Genomic DNA, 27,727 nt, shown 5'->3' with positions numbered 1-27,727 from the left:
ATGCTCAGAAATTAAAAGCCCCAGGAGGAACAGTCCAAGGATAAGACAGGAACACATGCACCCAGAAGGAAAAAGAAACAAGGGGAAAGAGGGAACCTACTCTAAAGCCTGGCACTTGCTCACTAAAGCAATTATATAAGTCAGCACTAAAAAATTAAAAGCACTACACCCTCACAAACTCCCCTTGAGTACCTTGTTCCCCATTGGCCCTTTTTTTCAATTATAAAGGAATTCCCAATACTATTCTAGCATGTCCAAAGGTCAGTTGTCAATCTCCTCTCCGGTCCAGCTGGTGAATCTGGGAATCTTGAGGCAATGTTACAACTGCCTCATGTACACAGACAACCCTCTCCTCCTCCCAACAAATTCCAACACATGTGAGAGATGCAACCATATAGCCAAACTGGAGGCTAAGCTCTCTCAACTCAGTACTGGCATAACCAGTCAGGAGGAGAAGAAAACCACACTCACTACAATTCCAGTCTCACACAGACCTACCACGACAACAAACCAAACACATAAACACACAAAAACATACTCTGAGGCTCTAAATAAAAATCTGCCTAAGCAGCAGAGACCTCCAAAGCAGACACTCAAGCAACCGCTACCCCAAAACAAAACACATGCAACACATAGCTCACAAAGCCAGTGTGCCGAACAGTCACAGCCCTTAAGGCTAAATAACACACCTGATACACTTGTAATAGTTGACTCTATAGTCAGGCACACTGACGTCCCGCTCACCAGGCTGAACAAGGAGAAGGTCACGGTGAGCTGCCTGTCGGGCACTAGGATCTGCCACATAACACAAGCACTCAGGTCACTCCAAGGCAAGTACAAATAAGACTCAGTCATTGTCCATGCTGGTGTGAATGACCTGAGCCATACCTCCCTGGACTACATGAAAAGAGACACAGAGGAGCTCTCTGAGCATGTAGCCCAGGCCAGTATGACCCTGACCTTGAGTTGCATCTTACCCTCACCAAGAATAATGCCACAATATGAAGACAAGATGATCAATTTCAACAACTGGCTTAAGTATTGGTGTCATTCAAAGGGGATCCAATGCCTGTCAGCCTGGGATGACATGCTCGACAAGTCACGATGCTTCGCTAGGGACGGCTTGCACCTGTCACCCCTGGGCTTTCGGATATTGGCAAAGGCTCTTGCCACCCCCATAGTGCCTTTTTTTAGGCAAGGCTCAAATGACAAACCCACCTCCATAGGTATCACAAGGGATAAGAAACTAAGAGTAATGCTACTCAATGCCAGAAGTCTAAACCTCATGATGCACGCACTCAAAACTCTCCTTAGCATGGAGAACATAGATATCTGTGCAGTAACAGAAACCTGGTTCAAGGCTCCCAAGAGCACCCCAGCACTATCAGGTTATACCTCATACCATGCTTTTCGGCCCCAAAACTTGGACCGAACCACAAAAGGAGGGGGAGTATCAATATTCGTCAAAGATACCCACACCTCCAGGTTGGTGGCACAGCACGAAGCATCAGAGACTATCCATGTGCAACTAACAGTGGGTAAAACTGCCTTCCAGTTTATAGCCTGCTACAGACCACCCTCCCAAACCCAGGAACCCCACTCGGCCTTCCTGAGAACACTGGAAAATATGAAGGTCTCTCCAAACACCATTATATTGGGCGACTTCAACTACCCAAACATAGACTGGGAGCATTACTCTAGCTCCAACACCCTAGCCCAAAGGTTCCTAGAATTTATAAACTCAAATGCTATGGAATAACTTGTTACCACTCCCACAAGAGGGGAAAACATACTGGACCTGATCATCACCAACATGGGGGCTCTATGCCCAAAACCAGAAGTGTATCCCTCACTGGTAAGATCAGACCATAAACTAATCTCACTGGTAAGATCAGACCATAAACTAATCTCATTGGATATTCACATCCCAACCCCACGCCCTGCCCAGAAAACCACAGTGAAAAACTTCTCTAAAGCAAATTTCACACTCCTCAAAACAGAAGTGGAATCCTTCAAAGCCCCCGAGCCTGTGAAAAATACAGCCCAGACCGCAGAATCCTTTATAAACGCATTCTATGAACACCTTCAGGAATGCATGGATCATGCAATCCCAAATAAAACCAAGACCCAATCCTCCAAAGGCAGGCGTCCTGTCTAGTGGACCCCAGCTATAAACAAACTATACAATAGAAGGAGGAAGCTACTACATGATAGAGCAAAATCCCAAAAAGGGAAGGCATCTCTGATCAGTATTAGCAAAAAACTACGGGCACTCATAAAATCTTCTAAGGCCAGCTTCGAGAGAAAAATTGCACAGGACACTAAGGATAATCACAAGGCTTTCTTTAGTTATGTTAGGAACCTGGGTGGGAATTCCCAGATATGCTCAGAATTAGTCCAAAATGACAAAAAATACACTGAACCCACAGACATTGCCAACATCCTAGGTGACAGGTTCAGCGCAAACTTCTCCTCCCCACCAAAAGGGCAAATATCTATCCCAGCAGAGTGCTGCCCCCCTGACATCTCAGATGCTCAGGTAAGAGCCACCCTCTCCAAAGCAAAAAACACAGCATCAATGGGACCAGACGGTGTCCCGGGCTGCGTCCTACATGAACTCCAAGAAGAGCTAAACCCAAACACAAAACTACTGTTCAATCTCAGCCTTACTACAGGATATGTACCCAAAGAGTGGCGTACAGCAACAGTGGTCCCTCTCCACAAAGGTGGTGCCTCAACGGATCCTGGAAACTATCATCCCATAAGCCTGACTAGCTTGGTCTGCAAAGCTATGGAAAGGATCATCATGGACCTCATAAATAAAGATATTGGGGACCTACAGACACTGGATCCTACCCAGTTCGGCTTTGTTAAGGGCAGATCCTGCCTCTTAAACCTGGTCGATTTCTTTGAAACAGTCACCAAGGCCATTGACGAAGGGAAGGTGGGCCACACAGCCTACCTGGACCTCGCAAAAGCCTTCGATACAATACCCCACTCGGGCATTATAGATGAGCTCACCAGCTTAAATATAAACCCCTATGTCACTAGATGGGTTGCAAACTGGCTCAAGGACAGAACCCACATGGTTAGAATTGCTGGAGCCATGTCAGACTCCAAACCAGTTACAAGTGCCGTTCCACAAGGCTCAGTCCTGGGACCTCTCTTGTTCGGTATATATTTCTCGGAGGTACAGGCCAACACGGAAGGACTGTGGCTGACCAAGTTCGCAGATGACTGCAAACTAGGCACCATAATAGACTCTCCAGCCGACACAAGCATCCTACAAAAGGGCCTCATAGAAACAGACAACTGGTGCCAGAGCCATGGCCTCAAGCTAAACGCCAAAAAGTGTATAGTCATCCCCTTTGGCAAAAACAAAGTGCCCACAAATTACCACATAGGTGGTAATCCATTAAGTATGGAAGAAGTAATTAGGGACCTGGGGACCCAAGTTGATAGCAATCTCTCATTTGAAAACCACGTGGCCAAAGTGGTTAGAAAAACATTTTATATAGCCCGTCATCGTGCCTCTTTACTCATCCCTCATCAGGCCCATAATTGAGTACAATGCCCCTTTTGGGATGTAACTTACCAGACACCTGCAGCAACTGGAAAGACCCCAAAAGTACCTCACCAAGAGGATCAAAAGGCTCAAACAGATGCCATATGCTGCCCAGTTAAAGAAACTCCAGCTCTACTCAGTGGCATACCGCCTACTCGGAGGCGATCTGTGCCTGACGTATAAAGCCATGTCCAACCCGGAATTAATGGACATGCTGCATCTCAGAAAATCCAAATCTCATCGAGCTACGCACTCGAGAGACTTGAAACTCAGCACTGAAATAAATAGGACATGCTGGAGGGACAGATTCATAACCCAGAGGCTCCCTTCACTCTGCCTAACCTGGACTGGGATTTTATTCCAGAGTCCCTCATTGACTCTCTTCAAGAGGAATCTTGATGAGTGGATGGGAGATCGTATGTTTACCCCGGGTATCACTTCTGTGTCACTGTTAGACAGAGGCACAGTATACTAACCTCGAAAAAGGGCATAGCAAAATTCATTTAATATGGGTGGCGAAAGCCAAATACACTCTGGCTAGGCTTATAAATGCCCTAGGGCAGATAGCCTAGTATGAACCTATGAACCTAGGAGTGAATACTTAAACAGTGAAGAGAAGGACATCTACTATTATGGTAAGATTTTACACAACTGTACTATGTCCTTCTATATCACTATTGCAGTATTCCTTACATTACAGTAGGGAGAGTACAAAAGCTCAGGAGGAAGGTTCAGCACAGCCTTCAAGAAAGCCATGCAGGATCGGCCCTAGCAAATCCACCTCTTGCCCTTGAAACCACATCCAGCTTATAGTGCTTGGAAAAAGTATGCACAAAACTCCAGGTAACTGCCTCAAGGATGGAGTTGGTAGCCAATCCTTTGAAAAAAGCACCAGAAGAAGCCACAGCCCTGGCAGAATGAGCCTTAACAGAAGAAAGGCTCTTCCCTTGAAAACAGTAACAAAAGGAAATAGTTTATGTAGAAACAGCAAACCCAAATACCTAGGTTGAAAGGAAACAAAAAGTTGCTCAGATTTATGAATGGTTTTAGTTTTATCCAGATCGGAGATGTCCATGCAAATCCAAGGTGTGGACAGCCTTCTCACTTACAGACTGTAGAGAAGGGAAAAAAGTGGGCAAATGAACAGACTGATTAAGGGACCACTCATTAACCACCTTGGACATAAAAGAAGAATCAGTGCAAAGATGCAGCTTGAGCATATGTGAAAAAACAAAAAGGAGGAAGAGCCTTAAGGGCCTGCATCTCAGGCAGCTATCTGGTTGAGGTAAGGGTCAAAAGAAGAACAGTCTTCCAAGAACAGTGCTGTAAAGAAGCCGAAGTTACGCGCTCAAAAGGAGCCCAAGTCAATTTTTCCAAGATAAAATTAAAGTCCCAGGAAGGAGGAATAGTCTTCCTGTTGGGCCTAATATGAAGGATACCTTTAAGGAACTGTTTGGCCTCAAATCTAGAAGTCAAAGACAGATGAGCAAAAATGGCTGATAGGTGGGCTTTAACAGAAGAGTATGCCAACCCAGCATTGAGCAACTCACACAAATAAGACAGAATTGAAGAAACGTCCACAGAAAGTGGATCCAGGTTCTGAGCAAGACACCAAATAGAAAAACTCTTCCATTTGGGCAAATGAAGAGTGGACAAGTGGGGGTGGATGAGAAATCTCCTGCCCTATGCAAGTTCACCTTGTGAAGTAACTTGCGATGAGTGCCCTTGGCTAAACGCAGAGGAGGGAACCAATGCTGTCTGGGCCAAAGGGAGTCACCGAGATTTTGGGAGCATCTTGTTCTAGCTTGAACAAGACCCTCGGAATGAGAGGAAGGGGAGGGATGGCATAAAGAAACATCCTCTTCCAGGAAAAAGATAGGATGTCCACCTTCCAAGCCAGAGGACATGGGACTCTGGTGCAAAAGAGAGGAAGTTGTCTGTTTACAGGGGAGGCAAAAAGATCTACCTGAGGAGTACCCCACTGGTGGACAATGTCCAGAAACACATCTGTGTGAAGCATGCACAAGTGAGTGTGTAATGGACCTGGTCAGTCTGCCACAAAGTTCTGATCCTAAGGAATATAAACATTCTGAAGTGTCACCTGATACTGGACAGCTAGATCCCAAACCCGAAGAGCTAGTCTGCACAAGAGATAAGAATGTGCCCCCCCCCCCCCTTGTTGATGTACCACATCACTGTAGTATTGTCTGTGAAGATTTTGAGGCACTCTGGAAGGAAAAGAGAATGGAAGACCTGCACAGCTTCTTTGATACGGACGTGGTCCTTCCTTTGATAAAGAGACCTAAGGCCCTGAACCATCAGAGGGCAAAAGGAAGCTTCCCACATTTCAGGCGTCTGAAAAAGGCTCCTGAGCAGGGACTGGTGGCTGAAAAGGAAGTCCTGGGTTGAGCGACAGTTGATGAATCTACCACTGTAGCTCTAACTTGAGACATGAGAGAGAGGAGGAATTGGAAAATCTAAAGGATGAGAATGTTAAAGCCAGACTGACTTTAGGAACCACTGAAGTTTTCTCCTACGAAGTCTGGCCAGTGGAAGCATAGTAATTCTGGAAGCTATGCATCCCAAAACACTTAGAAACTCTATGACTGTAATGGAGGCCAGAGAAGAAGGGATTGAAAGAACGCAATCAGAGTCAAGGCCTTGGGAGGAAACAGGGATGCCTGCAGCCAAGGAAAAACATGATCCTGAAGAGGGGTCAGGAAGAATTTTTGGAAATTTACTGTAAACCCTAGGCTTTGCAGAATACAAATAGTACCTTGAAGATGCTGAAGCAAAATCTCTGAAGAGGAAGCCTGAATGAGCAGGTTGTCCAGATAAGGAAAGATATTCCCCTCTTCCTACAGAAAGCAATCAGAGGAGCAAAGCATTTGATGAAGACCTTTTGGGCAGTAGAGAGGCCAAAGGGAAAAGCAGAGAACTGAAAATGCAAGGAAGCAACAGAGAAATGTAAAAAAATTCCTGAAAAGGGGATGAATAGGAATATGGAGAGAGGCATCCCTGAGATCCAGAGAGACTAGGAAAGCCTGAGGAAGAAGAAGAGGAAAGCAGGCTAGCAGTTATAACATCCGAAAGAAAAGAATCTTTAGAAAAAGTGTTGACCTAGAAAGATCCAGAATGGGTCTCTGGGTCCCTTGTTCCCTGGGAAACGAACATTCTGGAATAAAATCCCTTTTGAGGAGCTGAAACTGCTTGGATGGTTCCTTGAGACAAAAGGCTCTGAAGAACATCCAGAAAAAAATGGCAGCTGTCCCTGAAGAGGTTGAGAAATGCTCAAAAAAAGGGGGGATGTGATTTCCAAATAATGTAATACTCCTGGCCAATGATGGATAGAACCCAAGAGTCCTCAGAAATCTGTAACCAATTTGGAAGGGACAGAGAAAGACTAAAAGACAGAGGAACTTGGCTGAGGAGGGAGGAAATAAGATAGTCAAGGCAGAGCCTGGCTTGTCTGGAAAAAGAGGTTTCTAAGCTGTAGGAGTCTGAGTAGACTTAGCAGGAGGACCCCTTTTAGCACCCTTTTTACCCTTGTGAGGAGAGCAAGACAGTCTATGGACAAAGGCAGACTTGGTAGGGTAATTCCTCTAAAATTTGGGAATGGGGGAAATAAAAACAGGTTTCAATTCTTACATAGCCTTATCCTTTTCCGGAAGAGATTTAAAAAGCTCAGCAGCCACAAAACCAAAAAGATTTTTATTGTCAAGAGAAGCATCCATCAGCTTGGCATTGATATCATTAGGCAGAGGCTGAAGGTAAAACAGAGTACCTCGTCAACACAGAACCAAAGGCAGCAGCTCTAGACGAGCTTCATAACTACATTTAATGGAATAGCGAGACACATAGATCTGGTAATTGACAGACTGGAAAACCAGAGTAGCAGCAGTATACACTTTCTTACCCAACCTTTTCCATAGTTCTGCTGTCCTTGTCTGAGGGTAGCAGTTTAGTAAAACGTAAAAGCTTAGATGGTTTATCACAGAAATAACAGAATGGTCAGAAGAAGGACATTTGTAAAGAAATTTACAGTCCTCAGCCACTTTATAAAACCTATCAGTTTTTTAGGAGCAGGGGGCTGGGAATCAGGAGCCTGAGCAACTGCAGAAAAAGTATTCAACAAGGCAGCAAGAACAAGAGGAACAGCAAAGGGACTGGGAGACTACATTTGAAGGCGTTCATAATACCTCTTTGAACATCAGAATCCTGGGTGAAATCAGACAAACTCCATCATACCGGAAATAGTATCCACCCAAAGGAAATCTCCTCAAAAGGAGAATCAGGGCTAAAAGAATCTTCTCGCTCCAAACCATAATCTAAGGGAGAGGGAATCTGGGAGGAATAGGCCAAATATTCTTCATCAGAACCGGTTTTCTCATCAGATGAAACCTGCTCCCTAGGTCTCTTAAGTGGAGTAGAAGACCAAAGGGGAGAAGGTAAAGAGACACCCAGAGAAGGTTTCAAAGCCATAAGAACATTAAAAAAAACCCTGTGTAAAATCTTGCCATTCACACTGAGGATCCTTAGCAGCAGGAGAAATATGCTTAGTCTTCTGCTTCTTTTTCAAAGGGATGTCAGCCCTAAATAATTTAGGTGGCTTGGACCCCTGCCTACACTCAATAAGTGCAGTGGGAATCGCCTCCTTAAAAAGGACTTGGCAGAATGCCTCTAGGCATTTCATATATAATCAGCTGTGGTTCCCCCTGAACATCTGAAATTGACGTCTGCAGAGCCTCTGGGGACGTGCTAGAAACCGGGTCCTTGCCGGCCTCTCAAGTTGTCACTGCAGATGAATCCAAATAAATAACTGGGTGGTCCTCTGGACTTTCACCAGCCTCAAGAGAGATGTCTGATGGAGGTAGTACAACAGAAGAATCTGAACAAATTTTCTTGGTCTTCTTTGCAGATGGCTGACCCTTGGGCCAGACGATTCTGCCATAGTACCCTCAGCCAATAATTTAAGATGCTGGTTCTCTAAGTAAATAGTCAAAGAGAGGAGCTGACTACGCAAATATTTCATGACAAACGCCTGACAAATAGAACAAGAACAAGACATATGGTCGCGAGAAGGACCTAAGCAAAACAAACAACGCTTGTGATGGTCCATATGGGGAATCTGTCTCCCACACTGGTATCTCCCCTTTCTAGATGACATATAAACCAACAACCACCAATAAAATAAGATAAGAAAAACCCCAATGGGGCACTTATCTAAAAATGACCTGGCAACTAGCAAATGAAACAGCATTCAGACAAACTATCAGAGATGGCATTTGGACTGGTGGCAAAGATGCTCTGAGGATGGTACGTCCATACATCGCCTTTACACCCTATGCCATGCACAGGGAGCATATGTGTGATGTAAGGCTTTGGTATACTGGCTGGATGTCTGGCTACTCTTGGCAGGGGATCCCCTACTGTAAGGAACACTGCAACAGTAATATAGAAGGACATGCCTTAATCAAGTAATTTTACTTTTAAGGAACAAAACTGGATTACTTTTTAATGTGTGCTACAAAATACACAGTTTAGGATTTGGCATAGGTTCAATTCTTTTCTTGCAAGGTCAACACTCCTGAGTATTGTGTTTCAGAACAAATGGAGTAAAAGGATCATAAACTGCAGGGCATCAATTTCCTAAGTCCTGGTCTCTTAAGATAAAGGAATAGCTTCAAATTATTAGTAAGAGATATAAAGGACAGCACATCTGAAGAAGGCATATACCACCTAAGCTTCTGTGTTTGTTGCCTGGAGCAGAACTTCCTGAGCTATTAATCAGACAGCCAAACAGATAAATGCTGGAACAACAGCTGTGAACAACCTGGGCGAGACCTGTTACCAACCATCTGTCATGATCTGCAGCTCATCCACTTAACTGAACTTCCACCAAGATCAATTCAGATGGCATATACACAACACAACTTATGAATCAAAGTGGAAAAGGATGATGATGAAGCAGGTGGGAAATTAGGAAAGACTGGGATTTTGGAAGCAGATTCTTAAGGAGAATAACAGACACATAGATAATTATATTCAAAGCAGCAGAAAGTATTCCAAGAACTAAGCTAACACAAGAATGGAGAAAGGAGATTTTGCTGACAGGTATGACTTCAGTTAGGGATACAGGGAATAGGTTGAGAGGGATCTGGAATTTACTAGAGAAAACTGTCAAGGAGCCAATGTATTGGGAGCAAACATATAAAGAGCAAAAGGTAACAGAATGGGAAGAAGTCAAGAAAACATTTGGGCTGCAGGCTAGAGACTGCCTTCCCTATCAGGGATTGATATGAAAGTATAAGCAAAGGGAAAGGGATAAGAGAATCCTAAGTGAAAGACCTGCTCTGGTATAATTTTTAACTGAATCTAGAACATAAGCTGCTGTTAAATAAAGGGATAATTAATAGGACATATAAAACACTGCACAATAACTATAGGGATCAACTGGAGGAGGTTAGAAAAGACTGGAAGAAAGATTGGATAATCAATTCACAAGGAAACAATGGGAGGACATATGCATGGCTCTCCAATATGCAACAGATTTAGAATTTTTGTTTGTGTTTGCTTTGATATTTTATACCCCAAGCAGACTCCCCAAAAAATTCCTCAGTAGATGGCAAATGCAGGAAGTGTGATGGTTTAGAAAGAGGTAACTGGGGATATATGTTTTGGGACTGTAATGAGTTGGCAGACTTTAAAAATACGCGTCAAAGTACTCTGTTAAAAATATTGGGTGAGCAAATAGGTGTAACTAATGAAATCATTTTTTGAGCTGGAGTACACGATCTCGATACCTAGACCTTGTAAGGCCAAGTTAAGCTCAATTCTGGAGGCTGCAATTAGTAGAAAATGGAAATCAAATTCTAAGCCAACTGTATTTGAAGTAATAAATATTGTAACAGAGATAAAAGAACTGGATCTTTAGAAAAGAGCAGGAACAAATTACACAGAACAAAAAATAGAAATTGTGAAAACAATACATATAGCATAATGTTTTAGTGGAGGAGTAAGGTTTAAGGGAAGGAAGGAAATGGTCGGTTTATGTAATACTGAATTGATGACAAATATACAATAGAATGTATGTGAAGTATATTTGCAACTGGGAATGTTAATATGGTTTGTTTTCTTTCATACAGATGTATGCTTGCCTATGTCTTAAGTGATAATTCAGTAAAGCTGTTCAAAATAAAATATCAGTTTGGATAGATATAAATTGCCCTATCCAAACACTCATAGCAAACATGCACAAAGAATAAGAGCAAGTCTACCTTGTTCTTTAATGCTTCACATTATAATACAACATGTTGTCAGCTGCAAATGCCATCTTTTTCTGATAGACCTGAAGGCTGTAAGTGTCAGATTCAGAATGATCTCCTTTACATTTGTATGCTTTTTCCTTGGAGATGCATCCCAAGCCCCTTGTACTCTAATACTTCCTGAATTCACCCTTCATAGCCACATCTGAAGCACCCTTAGTGTCCAGATGTGGGATTCCTGATGAAGGGCAACTTCTGTTGCTTCAGTCTGATCTAGCTGAACCACTGGCAGTTCTTTGGAAACACAAGGACTGTGAATATTGATTCTAGTTGCTTCTTGAGTACCACTAGAGACTGCCTCATCTACTTTCTGGTCAGTGGAACTATCAGAATTGTGGATGACACAAATCCCAGAGCACTCAAATTCCACCTCTACAACCACCAACTGTACAGTCACCTGTTGGAAGTATTGAGCCAGAGATTCCATGCTGTCTAGAGGGAAGTAGGCTCTCTGGTTGCTTGTAAGGACACAAGAACACTATTTTCTTGGAAGGAGATGAGCTTTGACTTTGGGATGTTGAAGGAAATACTCAGGTTTTTGAAAGCAGTCCATGGTGAACTGTACAGTCCTCTCCACTTCATTCTGGGGAAGTCATCCAAGTAGGGAGAAAATGTGATGGACCTGGGTTCTGCAGTAAGCAATTACTGGAACAATGTGCTCTGTAACCCCCCCCAAGTGCAGCAGCCACTCCAAAAGGCAAGGTGGTAAACTGAGAAAGTGAACCTCCCACTCCCAAATCTGAGGAAGCACCGTTTGTACCAATGACTGAGTATATGAAGACAGGCATCACAGAGATTCAAGATAACCATCAGCACATGACGGTATAGGGGTGGTAAGAGGGATTGAGATAGATACTTAGCCTTGAAAGGTACAAGATGGCCCTTCCATAGACCCTTCTTCCTGCATACTAGGAAGAGTTTTCAGTAGAAGCTCCTCTCTGGTCCTGTTCTAGTACAGGTTCTATACCTCCTAACTGTAAAACTCTTGTAGGAATGGGACATATGCACTGGTCCCCTGAGGATGGTGGAATGCTTAATATTTTTGACTTCCTTAGGAAATGGAGGAATCCTGAACTATTACCTGCAGTACTCACTTGCCTATTGTGATATGTTCCCAGTTCCTTATGTACTGGGTAACCCTTCCTGACTTGTTTTTGGGGGGAGGGATGTGGAATGAACAAGGCTGGATTGAGGAGTTTTAGGGTATACAAACAAGTTTCAGTCAGGCATGGCTACTCCCTAGGGAGTCCAAAGGCTTCACGTCTGGTCTCCTTGCCACTTTTTTCTTATACACGTGTCCTTACCTTTTCATTGCTTGTGATAACATGGTTTGCATTGGTGATTCCCATCATACCTACACACTGAAAAAATAAAACAGCTATTTCAGTGATTGAATAGATGTCCTGCTATATCACTGCTTCAGTATTCTACATAAAGGGATGTCCCGCCCAGGGCAGCCTGACACTCAGCCAGCATGCAAAAGCCTAAAAAAAAGATCTTGTATGTGCCGTACATCACATTTATGCTCCCTGCACAGAATGTAGGGCATAAAAGGGGCATACGGACAAGACCACCTAGAACTTCTTTGCTTCCAGTTCGAATGACATTTTTGCCAGTTGGTCTGAATGCCTTGTTGATGTACTGAATATTTAGCAACACCAGATAAGTGACCCGTTGGGTTTATTTTAGAGTTCATGTCCTCGAAGAGGGGAAAATGTCAGTGTGGGAGGCAGATTGGCAGATTTCCCATAAGGATCATCATGAACAGTGTCTTTTTTTTTTTTTGTTTGGGTGCTTCCCACAACCATACCTCTTGTAGCATCTGTAAGGCAGCGGTGGTACATAGGATCATAAGAGGTTACTAGGCTAATGGCCCTGGGGCCCTTTCAAGCCTAGCCAAGAGTTTATCCCCAAAAAGAAACCTCAGTCAGCACCTGTTGTCCCAGTCAATGAGGGACACAGGTGGAATCCCTGGGACAAATCTGTGGTTTCCCATCCACTCATCAAGGTTGTGCTTGAGGTCAGTGAGGTGCTATGTTTGACATTAATGGGGAGTCTATTCCAGAGACGGGGCAGCCTCTGGGAGACAAACCCGTTTCTCCAGTAGGTTTTGTTAATGTCACACATTAGGTTTAGGCCTTTTGAGTGGGTAGTGCGTGAGGAGTTAGACTTATGGATATGGGAGCATATCTAGTAAGGCAGGGTCTGAGATTGCCTTGTAGGTGAGATACAGATCACCCCTGAGCAATCTGTATGACACCAAGTAGAATGATAGTGATTTGAGCCTGTCTGCATAGGGCAGGTGTTGGAGGCCATGGATTCTCTTTGTGAGGTATTTCAGTAGCCTTTCTAGTTGGTGCAGATGTTTGGACAGGTACACCTCAAATGGGGCATTACACTCAATTATTGGTCTAACGAGGGAGAAGTATAGAGAGGTAATAACCTCCTTTTTTCTGGATGCAATCCCTTTACTTATGAGATGAACTAAGTAAAAGGCTTTTTTGATCACTGCCGCTACATGATGGTTGAATGTGAGGTTATCAACCTGAGTACCCAGGTCTCTCACCACAGGTTGTGTTGCTTAGGGGGTTGCCGTTGATATGGTAATCAATAGGGGTCGTGTTTTTGCCGAATGGTATGATGACACACTTTTGTGCATTTGGCTTGAGGCCATGACTTTGGCACCAGTCATTAGCTGCTGTGAGACCCTCTTGCAGTATGTTAACATTGTGTGGGGAGTCAATGACAGCACACAACTTACAGTCATTGGCAAACTTGGTCAGCCATACGCCTTTTGTCTTTGCCTATACCTCCGAGAAATATATGCCAAACAGTAGGGGTCCCAGGACAGATCCCTGGGGAACTCCACTAGTGCTATCAGAGGTGGAGGTGCCCATTTTGAATTTGAGAGTCCTGTTGGTGAGCCAGTTGGCCACCCACCTGATGAGACAGGGATTTATGTCAAGTTGTGTTAGCTTTTCAATGATACCCAAGTGGGGGATTGAGTCAAAGGCCTTGGCCAAGTCAAGGTAAGCTGTATGTACTGACTTTTTCCTCTTCCGGGTCATTGGTGACAGTCTCAAAGAAGTCAACCAGGTTCAACAGGCAAGATCTGCCCTTGACAAAGTGCTTGGAGTATGCCTATATCCTTGGTTATGAGATCCATTAAAATATGCTCCATGGCTTTACAGATCAGACTTGTCAAGCTAATGGGGCGAGTCAGTAGTGGCACCACCTTTGTGCAAGGGGATGACAATGGCAGTTCTCCACTCTGCTGGAATGAAGCTGTCTCTCTAACCTTTTTTGCACAAAGGACCGGTTTCATGTAAGAGAATTTTCCATGGCCAGCCATCACATGCGCATAATAAAGTGCATAACATTTACTAATTTATTGATTTGACATTTGTTTACTGTGAGGCTTGAATGGACTAGAAGTCCATTTTAAGCAGAGACCCGGGGAGAAAGGCTCCAAAGTACAATAAAAAGACAACTGGCAATAATTACCAAAAAAAAAGTGTACATTCTGCTTAACAGCATAACACTGATCTACTATGGTCAAGAGGTAAGTAAACCTAATGGCAACCTTATTGACTTTCTAAGTTTATAAGAGCAATATTTAAGATCTGTCCCTATTATTTGGCTCTGTCCAGTATACTTCTCAGCTGTACAAAGTTTCACAGAATGTACTGATTTTTGCCTCATATTTTTGGTCCGTTTCTCATAAAACTGCTGTTTTCTGGCAAATCACTGGCAGATCATTGAGGTTTGAAGTCAGAAAATAATAACAGACAGTTGAGTTTCAGACGTAATACCCTTCAGAAAATACATGCTAATGCAAAACTTGAATTTCTACCTACTTTCTAAGATTGTAAGACCAGTACTTTGTGTCCCTACTTTTAGGTCTTTTCTCCCCATTATTTTTGGCTTTGTCCCGATTTCTTCCTCTAAGAAGTTGAAAGGTATGTTGTTGTGTGAGAGGATGACTGGTATAGTTGCGAGGTACGTAAACCTAATGGCAACCTTATTAAAGTTCTATGTTTATAAATGTGGACAAAGCCTTTACCCTCCCCTTCCCTCCTCACTCAGTCTCTCAGACCTGTTATAAAATGCTTAACTACCTCACTTCATCTCAGCTCCAAATACATATCCAACTGACTTGCACCTAGCTTCCTCTCACTACCACGTATACTACTCACTCAGTCTCCTCTCTCAGTCCTCTATCTTCCCCTTCCATCCCATTAGCCCTTCTAGCTTGTTCCACCTTTGTGTGGAGCATCTGCTTTATATCTGTTTTGAGTTTAGTGCAATATCTGTATGCAAGATTTAGGTATACGAGTTTAGAAAGTACAGTTTTGTACCTACCATAAATGTACATGTTCGAGTGCTAATACAGCTGCAGTCATAACAGATGGGTTTTCCTGCCGTCAGGCGGGTCCTCGGTCGGCCGAATTCCAAAGTCTAGGTCCGGCGTCGGATGTCGTCGCTTCTTCCCTGACGTCAGTGCGACAGGGGTATAAAAGAACCAGCCGACGTCATTTTCTTCAGTTTTTCTTGCCCCAGATGTCAGGTGCCCCCAGAAGGAAGGCAATACATAAATTTATGCAAAAATGCAATGCAATATAATCAAAAAACAGTAGTTGCAAGCAAATACACCATAAAAGAATACCCCAATCAGGTTGTATGAGGAGGTGTTAGCCATTAGGCCTGTCCCAAGAGGGGAAGGAGGGAGGGAAACCTGGACTGCAGCTGTATTAGCACTCGAACATCTACATTTATGGTAGGTACAAAACTGTACTATGTTCATCGTGCATACAGCTGCAGTCATAACAGATGGGTAGAATCCCAAAGCTAAAAAAGGGGTGGTAGGCACTAGGTGGAACTAGGAGGAGCCAGGATGCCCTGCAAGACTGCAGTGGCAAAGCCTGCTCTAGATTTGGAGTATAGTGGTAGATGATAGTGCTTGGAGAAAGTATGTACAGAACTCCAAGTGGCTGCTTCCAAAATATCTTTGGTAGGGACCCCCTTGAGGAAAGCTGCTGAGGTAGCTGTGGCCCTTGTGGAGTGAGATCTGATGCCTGCAGGTACAGTTTTACCATGAAAAGAGTAACAAAAGCGTATGCAGTGGGCTATCCATTTTGAGATTGTCTGTTTTGAAATAGGCTTCCCTTGAGCTCCTGTGGCATAGGACACAAAGAGTTGCTCTGATTTTCTGAAAGGCTTTGTTCTGTCCAAATAATAACGTAGCTGTCTGTGAATGTCCAAGGAATGCAGTAGTCTCTCCCCTTTGTTTTGAGGATTAGGGTAAAAGGTAGGTAAGTGGATAGCCTGATTCAAGGCTACCCTGGATACTACCTTTGGCATAAAGGAAGGATTGGTTCGTAAGGAAACTCTGCCCTGATGGAAAATGATGAAAGGCTGCAGAGCCATGAGGGCTTGTAGTTCCGAAACCCTGCGAGCTGAGGTGATAGCCAGAAGGAAGGCTGTTTTCCAGGACAAATATTGCAGTTCTGTTGAAGCAGCTGACTCAAAAGGAGGCAAGGTCAGTTTTTCTAGAATGAAATTGAGGTCCCAAGCAGGTACTGGTCGTTTCCTGGGGGGTTTTATATTCTTAGCCCCTCTGAGGAACTGTCTTAAGAGGGGGTGAGAGAATAAAGGAGGATCAGTGTTGTATTCTGCAGAAATGGCTGAGGCATGGATTTTGATGGAGGAGAATGAAAGTCCACTGCTTAGCATCTCAGCTAGGTACTGTAATATTTGAGGTAAATTCAGTATTCCAGGATTCTGACCCTTTTTCTGATTCCAAGCACAAAACAGTTTCCATTTTGCGGAGTAGGCTTTTCTAGTAGAAGGCCTTCTGGCCTCCAAAATGACATCCTGCACCTCCTTGGAGAGTAGGGTCTGTTGTGAATTTAAGGAATCTTCCATGCGGCTAGATTGAGTGTTTTCAGCTGACTGTGAAGAGTTCTGAAGTTGTGCTGAGTCAGTAGAAGAGGCATTAGAGGCAGGATCCATGGTGGGGAATGCAACATGCTCCTCAGGAGTGGGTACCAGTGTTGTCTTGGCCAGTCTGGAGCAATGAGAAAGTACAGTTTTGTACCTACCATAAATGTAGATGTCCGAACTGATAGCATCTGCAGTCATAACAAATGGGTTGTCCTGTCGTCAGGCAGCCCTTCGTTCGGCCGGATTCCAAAGTCTGGGTCCGGGCCGCTGATGTCGCACTTCACCCGACGTCATCTCTGCTGGTCTTCGGGTATAAAGGCATCAGCCGACGCCATTTTCCTCAGTGTTTATTGCCCCAGATGCCAAATGCCCTCTTGGAAAGCTAAATTTTGGATAAATGCCAATGTTTCCAAAATAGTAGAAGGCAAACACAAATAATAAGCATGTATGTACATATATACAAACAAATACACCATAAGAGACTCCCCCCCAGCTAGCTATTAGGAGGGTAAATACCCTAGGAATACCACAGAGGGAAGGAGGAGGTAATCCTGACTGCAGATGCTATCCAGTTCGGACATCTACATTTATGGTAGGTACAAAACTGTACTATGTCCTTCATGGATGCATCTGCAGTCATAACAAATGGGTAGAATACCACAGCCAAACTAGGGGAGGAGGAATAAAAATTATGGTGTAGTTAGGATCCCTTGCAGTACAGCAGTGGCAAACCCTGCTCGGGATCTAGAGTATAGAGGTAGATTATAATGCTTGGCAAATGTACGCACGGAGGTCCAAGTAGCCGCCTCAATAATGTCCTTGGTTGCCACTCCTCGTAAGAAAGCTGTGGTAGTGGCTGTAGCCCTTGTAGAATGAGGTCTTATGTTCTGTGGAATTGGTTTTCCATGGTAGGAGTAACAGAATCTTATGCAATTTCCTATCCATTTGGAGATTGTCTGTTTGGAAATTGCTTTTCCTTCCCTTCCTGTTGCATAGGCTACAAAAAGCTGGTCAGTTTTTCTGTTACTTTTGGTTCTGTCCAGGTAGTAGCGTAACTGTCTATGTACATCCAAGGTATGCAGCATTCTTTCACCTCTGTTTTGTGGATTGGGAAAGAAGGTAGGTAGGTGGATTGCCTGGTTTAAAGACACTCTGGATACCACCTTAGGCATGAATGTAGGATTAGTTCTCATGGACACCCTATCTTGATGGAAGATTAGGAAGGGTTGCACTGCCATTAAGGCCTGTAGTTCCGAAACCCTCCTTGCTGAGGTAATAGCCAGTAGGAAAGCAGTTTTCCATGACAGGTGTTGTAGATCTGCTGTTGCTGCTGGTTCAAACGGAGGGAGTGTCAACTTTTCTAGCACAAAGTTCAAGTCCCATGCTGGTAATGGTGGTTTCCTAGGAGGTTTTACATTCTTAATCCCTCTGAGGAACTGCCTGAGTAGAGGATATGAAAAGACAGGAGGATCAAAGCTGTATTCTGCTGAAATAGCTGATGCATGTATCTTGATGGAGGAATAGGACAGGCCTGTATGTAGAAGCTCTGCCAAGTACTCCAGAATGTTAGCAATATCTATGTTCGACACATCTTTTCCTCTTTCAGTACTCCAAATGACGAACCTTTTCCATTTTCCTGCATAGTTCCTTCTTGTTGAAGGTCTGCGGGCTTCAAGGATAATGTCTTTAACCCTTTGGGAAAGGTCTGGGTTAGTTGCTGCTATGTGATGTTCCAGGCAGTCAGTTGCAAGGTTTTTAGGTTGGGATGTATGATGTTGTAGTTGTTCTGAGTTAACATCAGAGGCATCAGGGTATTGACCACATTTTCCCGAGACATGCTCCTCAGCAATGGGTACCAGTGTTGTCTTGGCCAGTTCGAGCTATCAGAATTATCCTTGGACGTTCCTCTTTGATTTTCAGTAGTACCTTGTGCATCAAGGGAAGAGGTGGAAATGCATATGCTGTCAGGCCTTTCCAGCTGAAGGATAGAGAGTCCACCTTCCATGCAAGTGGGTGGAATGTCCTTCTGCAGAATTTTTGAGCTGGTGATTGAGTGGGAAGCGAATAGATCTATTTGTGGCATTCCCCATTTCTTTGTGATGGCCTTGAAGATGTCCGGTGTAGCATCCATTCGTGAGCATCCGAGGTGGTTCTGCTTAAAATGTCTGCTAGTGTGTTCTCTTTTCCCGAACAAATATTGCCTGTAACTGGATGTTGTAGCTGAGAGCCAGATTCCAAAGGTCCAAAGTCATTCTGCATGGGGGTATGAATGAGTGCCTCCCTGTTTGTTGATGTACCACATGACTGTGGTGTTGTCTGTCCTTATCATCAAATGGCCTTCTTTGAGGAATGGTCTGAATTTTTGGATTGCCAGTTTTACTGCCAGCATTTCTTTTTGGTTTATGTGCAGGTGCAGCTGGTCCTGAGTCCACAGTCCTTGTACGCATTTGTCCAGCATGTGTGCCCCCCATCCTAGGTCTGAGGCGTCCGTGATGGTTTGGCTTGCTCGAAAGTTGTGGAAGGGTAAGCCTGGGTTTGCCTGGCATGCTTGAGCCCACCATAGGAACTCCTGTTTTAGGCATGGGATTAGAGGTATTTCTGTTTCTAAGCTGTGCCTGTGTTGAGACCATAAATTCTTTAGGTACCACTGTAACTTTCTCATATGCAGTCTGGCATGTGGGACCAAGATTATGCATGATGCCATGAAGCCCAAGGCCTGCAGAACTTTTCTTGCTGTTAGTTTGTTCTCCTTTGTTAATGCCAAGAAGTAAAGAGGGAGCTCTTTTTGTTTTTCTGCAGTTAGGAATGCCATTTGTTTTACTGTGTCCAATTCCGCGCCCAAGAAAGTTCTTTTTTGGGATGGTATCAGCCTTGACTTTTGTAAATTGACTGTGTATCCCAGGGCTTGTAGCAAGTAAATGACCCTTTGTAAGTCTGTTGTCAGCTTGCTTTTGTTGTCCGCTTGTAACAGGCAGTCGTCCAGGTATGGGTAAATTTGGATTCCCTGTACTCTGCAGTGAGCGATTACTGATGCCAGGCATTTTGTGAATACTCTGGGCAGTAGATAAGCCAAAGGGCAATGCTGAGAATTGATAATGCTCTGATCCTGCAAGAAATCTGAGGTATCTTCTGCAATTTGGTCAAATGGGGACGTGCAGGTATGCCTCCTTGAGATCTAGAGTTACCAGCCAACACTCCTTGCCCAGCATGGGAAGAAGTTGCTGTAGGGTCAGCATTTTGAATTTTGGGACAATGATGTATGTGTTTAAGATGGACAGGTCGAGAATAGGTCTCCAGTTTTTCTCTTTTCTTGGCACTAGGAAGAGTCTGGAGTAGAATCCTTTGCCCTGTTCTGTTATTGGTACTCTTTCCACAGCTCTCATCTTTGATAATTCCGCTATCTGCTGCAGAGCTTCTATTTTTGATTTGGAGGCAGGTTTGGCATTCCTCTTTTACTGGTAAAGTGTGGAAGTGGAAACGGTAGCCTTGGTCTATGGTTTGCAAAATCCACTTATCTTTTGTGATATAGTGCCAATTTTTCGAGAATAAGGCTAACTTTCCGCCTAATGGTGCTGCTATTTGCTCCCTGGTAGGCGGAGTCAGAGCCAAGTCACTGTGATTGTCCTGTTGCAGTGGCAGTGGTTGTGTCTGTGCCTCGGTTATTGCCTTGCCACTGTCGTCCTCTGTAGGCACCTCCTCTGGATTGATTTCTGCCCCTAGAGCGTCTATTCCTGCCCCTTTGGGATCTTGTGGAGTCAGGAAAGGACCAATTTTTGGCAGGCCAGTTCCTGCTAAACCCTGGGGGCTGAACCTGTAAGAAATCTTTAACTGTTTGTACAGATTTTGCCTTTTCTTCCATTTTCTTCATTACCTGCTGTGCAGGTTCCCCAAATAGACTGGCCTTATCCATAGGAGCATCTAATAGTTTTGCTTTAACATGATCCGGTAAGACCTGTTCTTTCAACCATGCATGCCTTCTTATCACTGTGCCAGTCATGGCTGATCTAAATGAAGCCTCCAGTGCATCATAGCCACATTTTAAGGAATGGTTACTAACCTGTTGGATGTTATTCACCATTTCTAATACATATTTCTCATCTAAAGATTCATCAGAGGACAGCTTTTTAATTAACTGATCAAGCATAAACTCTTGGTATTGGATCATGTGAAACTGACAGTTTAAAGCTCTAGCTGAGAGTGTAGCAGAGGTGTAGACTTTTTTACCCCATCTCTCTAAGGACCTGGATTCCCTTTCAGAGGGAATAGGGTTTTGCTGTGGTCGAGGCTACTGCCTTAGGCCCCTGGGATATAGTTTTGGGGTCTGCAAGTGGGGCCTTGTATAGGTGGTGATGAGTGTCTGGTACCCTGTAAAATCTATCTGGTTTGGCAGGGGCTGGAGGTAAAGAATCAGGTGCAGTGCAGACATCATTAAATGCATCGTCCACAACAGGCAGAACAGGAGGTATAGCTAAGGGCCTGTGTTGTGGTAAGTGCAGAAAAGTCCTAAGCCTTTTTCTTGAATCTGAGAAATCTTGTCCCTGCCATTGGAATTGTTCTCTCATGGCATGTAAGGTTTCCCCAAATGAGAATTCCTCTGGTGGAGAGGCAGCTGGAATGGATTCTTCAGCATCGGAATCTTCATAATTGGAAAAAGGAGCCTCTGGCTGGTCTGTAATGTCTGAGTCATCCGCAGAATCATCAGAGGACACAGGCTCGGGGGGCTCTGCTCTTGGTCTCTTTTCTGGGGGCTGAGAAGCCCTGTCTGGGTGAGATTGGGATCCCCTAATTAAGGATATTAAATCTTCTGCCAGAGTAAGCATTTGTGAACTAGAAGTGGGCCTGTGTGAGGGGGGTTTAACAGGCACTGATTTAGCAGATTTGGCTGCTTTAGCCCTGGAAAAGGCCTTAATAGACATGGCTGCAGGAGGCCTAGCAGCACCATGTGCTGGGGTAGAGACATCCAAAGGGATGGTGTCTGATAAATCACTAGGAACCACAGTTGTAGGTAAAATTTCTGAGGCTGATTCAGGTAAGGTAGCAGGAGCCTCAGTAGTTGTCATGGATTCGGTTGAAAATTGACCAGTTTTCTCGGTTTCGGCCAAAACCGAGACACTCGCGGCTTGCTTAACCGTGGTTTCGGCCGAAACCGCGGACCGCGAGTGTCGGTCTTTTTCTTTGCGTTTTTTAACAATTTGGGTAGTCGGAGGATCCGACGGCATAATATACGCAAAATCTGAGCCGAAAAACTGTTCAGCAAACTCCGACCGACGCCTAAGCGTTCGTCGGTTGAAGGAAGCACAGGCCGAACAGGCTGCTACGTCGTGGTCTGGGCCTAAGCAAGGCAAACAGTAAGAGTGGAAATCTTTATGAGGTATTTGTTTCCCACAAGTTAAACAGTTATTGACTTTTTCTGACATCGGCTGAGGCAAGAAAGAGTCCCCAACGGGTACTTAGCTTTTAGAAGTCTTCAAGTAGTATTCGTAGTAGTAATCTCTGGATCTGACCGACCGGCACTTGCGAACAGCTTCTGCTTCGGGCGCCACGCGGCAAGAAAGACTGAGGAAAATGGCGTCGGCTGATGCCTTTATACCCGAAGACCAGCAGAGATGACGTCGGGTGAAGTGCGACATCAGCCGAAGCCGGACCCAGACTTTGGAATCCGGCCGACCGAAGGGCTGCCTGACGACAGGACAACCCATTTGTTATGACTGCAGATGCATCCATGAAGGACATTCATCTTTGGTCTGTCTGCTCTGGTTTTTAATAGAACTTTGGGCAGCAGAGGAAGAGGAGGAAAGGCATAAACTGTCATTGTTGTCCAACTGAAAGAGAGTGTGTCCACTTTCCAGGCCTGTGGATGAAAGGTCCTTGAGCAGAATTTTGTCAATTGGTGATTTCTGTGGGAGGCAAAGAGATCTATGTCTGGCATTCCCCATGCTTAAATTATTTTTGTAAAAACTTGAGGATGCAACTTCCATTCGTGTGGATCTGTCATATTTCTGCTTAGGTTGTCTGCCAGCGTGTTTTCCTCGCCTGGCAGGTACTGTGCTTGAAGTTCGATTTGTAGTTCCAGAGAGACATGGTTAGCCTGCATAGGGGGTATGAATGGGTTCCTCCCTGTTTGTTTATGTACCACATTACTGTGGTGTTGTCTGTCCTTATCAATAGCTGGCCTGGATGCAGTAGGTCTTTGAAAGCCATAAAAGCATTTATTACTGCTAGCATTTCCTTTTGATTGATGTGTAGGTGCTTTTCTTTTTGGGACCATTTGCCCTGAATGCACCGATCTGTCATGTGCGTCCCCCAGGCGTAGTCTGAGGCGTCTGTTGTGATGACTTGATTTGCTTGAGGCTTGCAGAATGGGAGACCTGTGTTTCTTTGGCATGCTTGAGCCCACCACAGAAATTCCTTTTGAAGACATGGAATCAGTGGTATCATTGTTTCCAAACTGTGGCTGTGTTGAGACCATAGGTTTTTTAGGTACCATTGAAGTTTCCTCATATGCAGCTTTGCACATGGGATTAGCAGAATGCAAGATGCCATGAATCCCAGAGCTTGCAGGATTTTCCTTGCAGTCAGCCTGGTGAAAGTTGCCAGTTTTCTGAAGTATTGAGTTAGTTGCCCTTGTTTCTCTGGCGTGAGGTAGGCCATCTGGGTATTTGTATTCAAGCTGGCACCCAGGAAAATTATTGTTTGAGAGGGTATTAGCCTGGATTTCTTTTTGCTGACTGTGTATCCCAGAGAGTTCACCAACATTATTACAAACGCCAGATGTTTCAGAAGTATGTGCTTGCTGTCCGCTTGGATCAGGCAGTCGTCCAAATATGGGTATATTTGTATCCCTTGAAGTCTGCAGCAGGCAATTACTGATGCCAGGCATTTCGTGAACACTCTGGGCGCAGTAGATAAGCCAAAGGGCAATGCAGAGAATTGATAATGGGTTGAACCTGCAAGAAATCTGAGGAATCTTCTGCAATCTTGTCTGATTGGGACATGCAGGTATGCCTCCTTGAGGTCCAATGTTACCAGCCAAGACTCCTTGCCCAGCATGGGAAGAAGCTGCTGTAATGTGAGCATCTTGAATTTTGGCACGAGTAAAAATGTGTTTAGGATGGATAGGTCCAAAATAGGTCTCCAATCTTTGCCCTTCCTTGGTACCAGGGATAGTCTGGAAGAAAAACCTTGACCCTGTTCTTGTGCAGGTACCTCTTGAATAGCTTTCAATGTCCATGAGATCTGAAATTTGTTTTTGTGCCTCTGCCCTTTGATTGTGTGGCAGGTTTGGCATGCCTCTCATTTTTGGAAGGGTGTGAAAGTGGAATCTGTAGCCTCTGTCTATAATGTCCAGGATCCATTTGTCTTTTGTGACAATATGCCAATTTTTCGAAAATAATGCCAGTTTTCCGCCTAAAGGTGCTGCCATTTGAGCCTTGCTTGGCATGCAAAGGGGAAAGTCATTGGTTCTGCTTTCTGAATGGCTGTGAACTATCCTCACCACCTCTTTGTGTAGGTGCTTGCCATTGTCTGCCTCTAAACGATCCTTGATTTTGCCCTCTACCCCTCGGGCGCCTGTATCTACCTCTTTGGGGTCTGTCCGTGGCTGGAAAGGACCAATTTTTTCAAGGCCAATTTCTACTGAAACGTGGAGGTTGTACCTGCAGGAAATCTTTCACTGTTTGCATTGATTTTGCCTTTTCCTCCATTTTCTTTAATACCTCCTCAGCTTTAACACCAAACAATACATCTTTTTGAAGAGGGGCATCTAGTAATTTAGCTTTGACATGATCTGGTACGGTTTGTTCTTTGAGCCAAGCATGTCTACGTATGACTGATCCTGTAACAGCAGCTCTACATGAGGCCTCTAAAGCATCAAAACCACATTGCAAGGTATGTTTACCCACTTGCTCTGCACTATGTAACAAATCCTGCAACTCCTTCAAGTCTGGTTGTTCAGGTTGTGACATTTTGCTTTTCAACTGTGATAACAGAAACTGTTGGTACTTTAACATATGGAACTGACAGTTTAATGCCCTCATGGTTAAGGTGGCCGAGGTGTATACCTTTTTCCCCCACCTTTCTAAAGCTCTGGAATCTCTCTCTGAAGGTAATGGATTTTTAGCAGTGGAGGCCTTAATTCCCTTGGGACCCTGTGAAATAGTTTCTGGGTCAGCCGCATGGCTTTTGTATAGGAATTGGTGTGAATCAGGAACCCGGTAATACCTGTCAGGCTTGACTGGAGCTGGAGGTAAAGAATCTGGGTTGAGGCAGGCCTCCGAAAACACATCATCTAGTATGTCTAAGACAGGAGGTATAGCCAGAGGCCTGTGCTGAGGGAGTAAGAGGAAATCCCTAAGCCTTTTCTTGGAGTCTGAGTACTCTTGGCCTTCCCAGTGGAAGTGTTCCCTCAAGGTATGTAAGGTTTCCCCAAAAGAGTAATCCTCAGGGGGGAGACAGAGGGAATGGACTCCTCTGCATCAGAATCTTCAAAAGGGGAGTATGAATGTTCCTGGTCTTCAGAATGTTCTGAAATAATGGAGGCCTGGTCCGAGGAAGGGTATTCTTTCTCCACTCTGGGCCTTTTGTCCGGGGGGGGGGTTGAGAACCCCTGATGAGAGTGATCAAATCCTCAGCCATTTTGAGCATCTGCTTTTTAGGCATGGGGCCTTGAGAGGGGCCCTGTGGAGCTTGTCTTTTAGTATGCATGGCTGCTTTAGACTTAGTGAAAGCCTTGATGGAAAAAGAAGAAGGAGGCCTGAAGACACCTTGAGAGGTGGCAGGCCTGTCTAAACTCTGAGTTTCCCTGCCAAGAGTGGCTTCGGTATCTGTAGTCGGGGTGTGGGCCGAAGAGCCTGCGACCTCGGGCACAGAAGACACCGCCAATGAAGTGTCATCGGTAGTCAGGGGCTATGTAAGCGCCTCGCTGAGAACTGGAGCACCTGTAGTCGGCTTTAGCGTGGTGTCGGTAGAAGTCGCGGACCTCGTATGTCGGTCCTTATCTTTGCGTCTTTTACTCAAAACTGGAGTCGGAGCATCCAACGACATAATGTAATTAAACTTTTTGCCAAAATAGTGTTGGGCGAACTCCACCCGACGCTTAATAGTGCGTCTGTTGAATGTAGCACAAAAACGACAGGCCGAGACGTCGTGGTCTGGGCCTAAAGCAAGGAATGCAGAGGGAATGAAAATCCTTATGCGGTATTTGCTTCCCACATGAAATGCAATTATTAACTTTGTCTGACATCGGTCTGAGGCAAGAAAAGTTTCCCCAACGGGGTACTCAGCTTTTAAGAAGACTTCAGTTGAAAAATGTTCGTAATCTCAGGAGCTGGCCGACCGGCACTTGCGAACTGCTTCTGCTTCGGGCACTGCGCGGAAAGAAAGACTGAAGAAAATGGCGTTGGCTGGTTCTTTTATACCCCTGTCGCACTGACGTCAGGGAAGAAGCGACGACATCCGACGCCGGACCTAGACTTTGGAATTCGGCCGACCGAGGACCCGCCTGACGGCAGGAAAACCCATCTGTTATGACTGCAGCTGTATGCACGATGAACATCAGTACCCATTTCAGCTTAGTACTATCTGTATTATACATCCTACCTTTATTCTTAGTCTCTAGCTAGCTTTTGATATATTTGTTCATTACTATGTTTCATATTGTATGTACACCTGTTTGCTGCAATATGCATTATTTGCTATTGTATGTATATTCAGTTGTTCTTTATGTATTCTGCTGCTCATTTATTGTTCTGTGGAGCTTTTCTCCCCAGGCCTCCACTGAAAATGGACCTGTGTCCAGTTGGAATTTCTAGGTAAATAAATTTAAATAAAATAAATACTAAATAAATAAAAATAAATAAAAGCAATATTTAAAATCTGTCCCTATTATTTGTGGTTCTGTCCAGATTTATTGTGCAAGAGATTGAGTGGTATGATTGAGTAGTACGCAAACCTCATTGCCTGCTACCGCCAGGGATCGATCACACACACACACACACACACACACACACACACACACACACACACACACACACACACACTCTTTTGCTTTCATGCACGCATTCACTCACACATGCAGATGGAAACATATACACTTTTTTTCGTTTTCCTTGACTTTTATTTTACACTTGCTAAACAGAAAAGAGCGAAGATTTATCTCAGTGCTCACTCTCTCTCATACACACACAGTTTCTTCTTTCACACACACACACACACACACACACACACACACACACACACACACACACACACACACACACACACACACACACACACACACATATTCTGCTTTCATCCACCCATTCACTCACACACAGACACAAACACCCTCATACCCCTACATACATACACGTATTCACTTTTTTGTTTCACTCTGTGCCTGGTGGCCTTGTGGTTGGGGACTGCTGCTATAAGGTGTTTGTGCTTAAGACACTCAGAAGCCATTTGTCTTCTGTGGCCATTTATCTTGAGAATTAATGGCTTAAACAGTTAGCCCAGGGCACCATCAAAGAATCCTTTAACCATGAGATACTGCTGCTAGGTAAAAAGAAGGCCAAGAAGTCTCGGATGGATTCTTTAGCTGTCCAGCCTCCACTGGGCATCCCTCTAGAAGTAGGTAATAGCTTTGTGGGTTGTTCAGCATCTATATTGGATTCCTCTGCTGCGATCACACTGGAGGCCAGCATGGATCCATCTTTTCACACATTCTCTGAGGCTTTGCAAGCATTTGCTCTGGACATTGAGTGGGAACTGCGGTTGATTACCTTGGAAGGTCCTAGAGGGATGGATCCACAGATATTGGTCAGGGAGGAAGTTCCGGTTTCTCTTATAGAATCTCGCCAAGGGTCAGAACCTCTGGTATTTGTTAGGGCTGATGTCCCTTACAAGAAAAGACAAA

General features: G+C 44.5%; 1 protein-coding gene across 5 annotated transcripts in view; it reads right to left on the bottom strand.

Annotated features, from left to right (window-relative positions):
- ARFGAP1 (ADP ribosylation factor GTPase activating protein 1) overlaps positions 1 to 27,727 on the bottom strand; it is an 800,187-nt gene that overhangs the window by 422,776 nt on the left and 349,684 nt on the right. The window lies entirely within an intron of this gene.

The sequence above is a fragment of the Protopterus annectens genome, chromosome 12.part0 (genome assembly GCF_019279795.1).
Source record: "Protopterus annectens isolate FY-2018-M chromosome 12.part0, PAN1.0, whole genome shotgun sequence".
In the NCBI taxonomy this organism is placed as follows: Eukaryota; Metazoa; Chordata; order Ceratodontiformes; family Protopteridae; genus Protopterus; species Protopterus annectens.
Note: the sequence above shows the minus strand (reverse complement) of the source record. Positions and strands in the feature narration are given on the sequence as shown.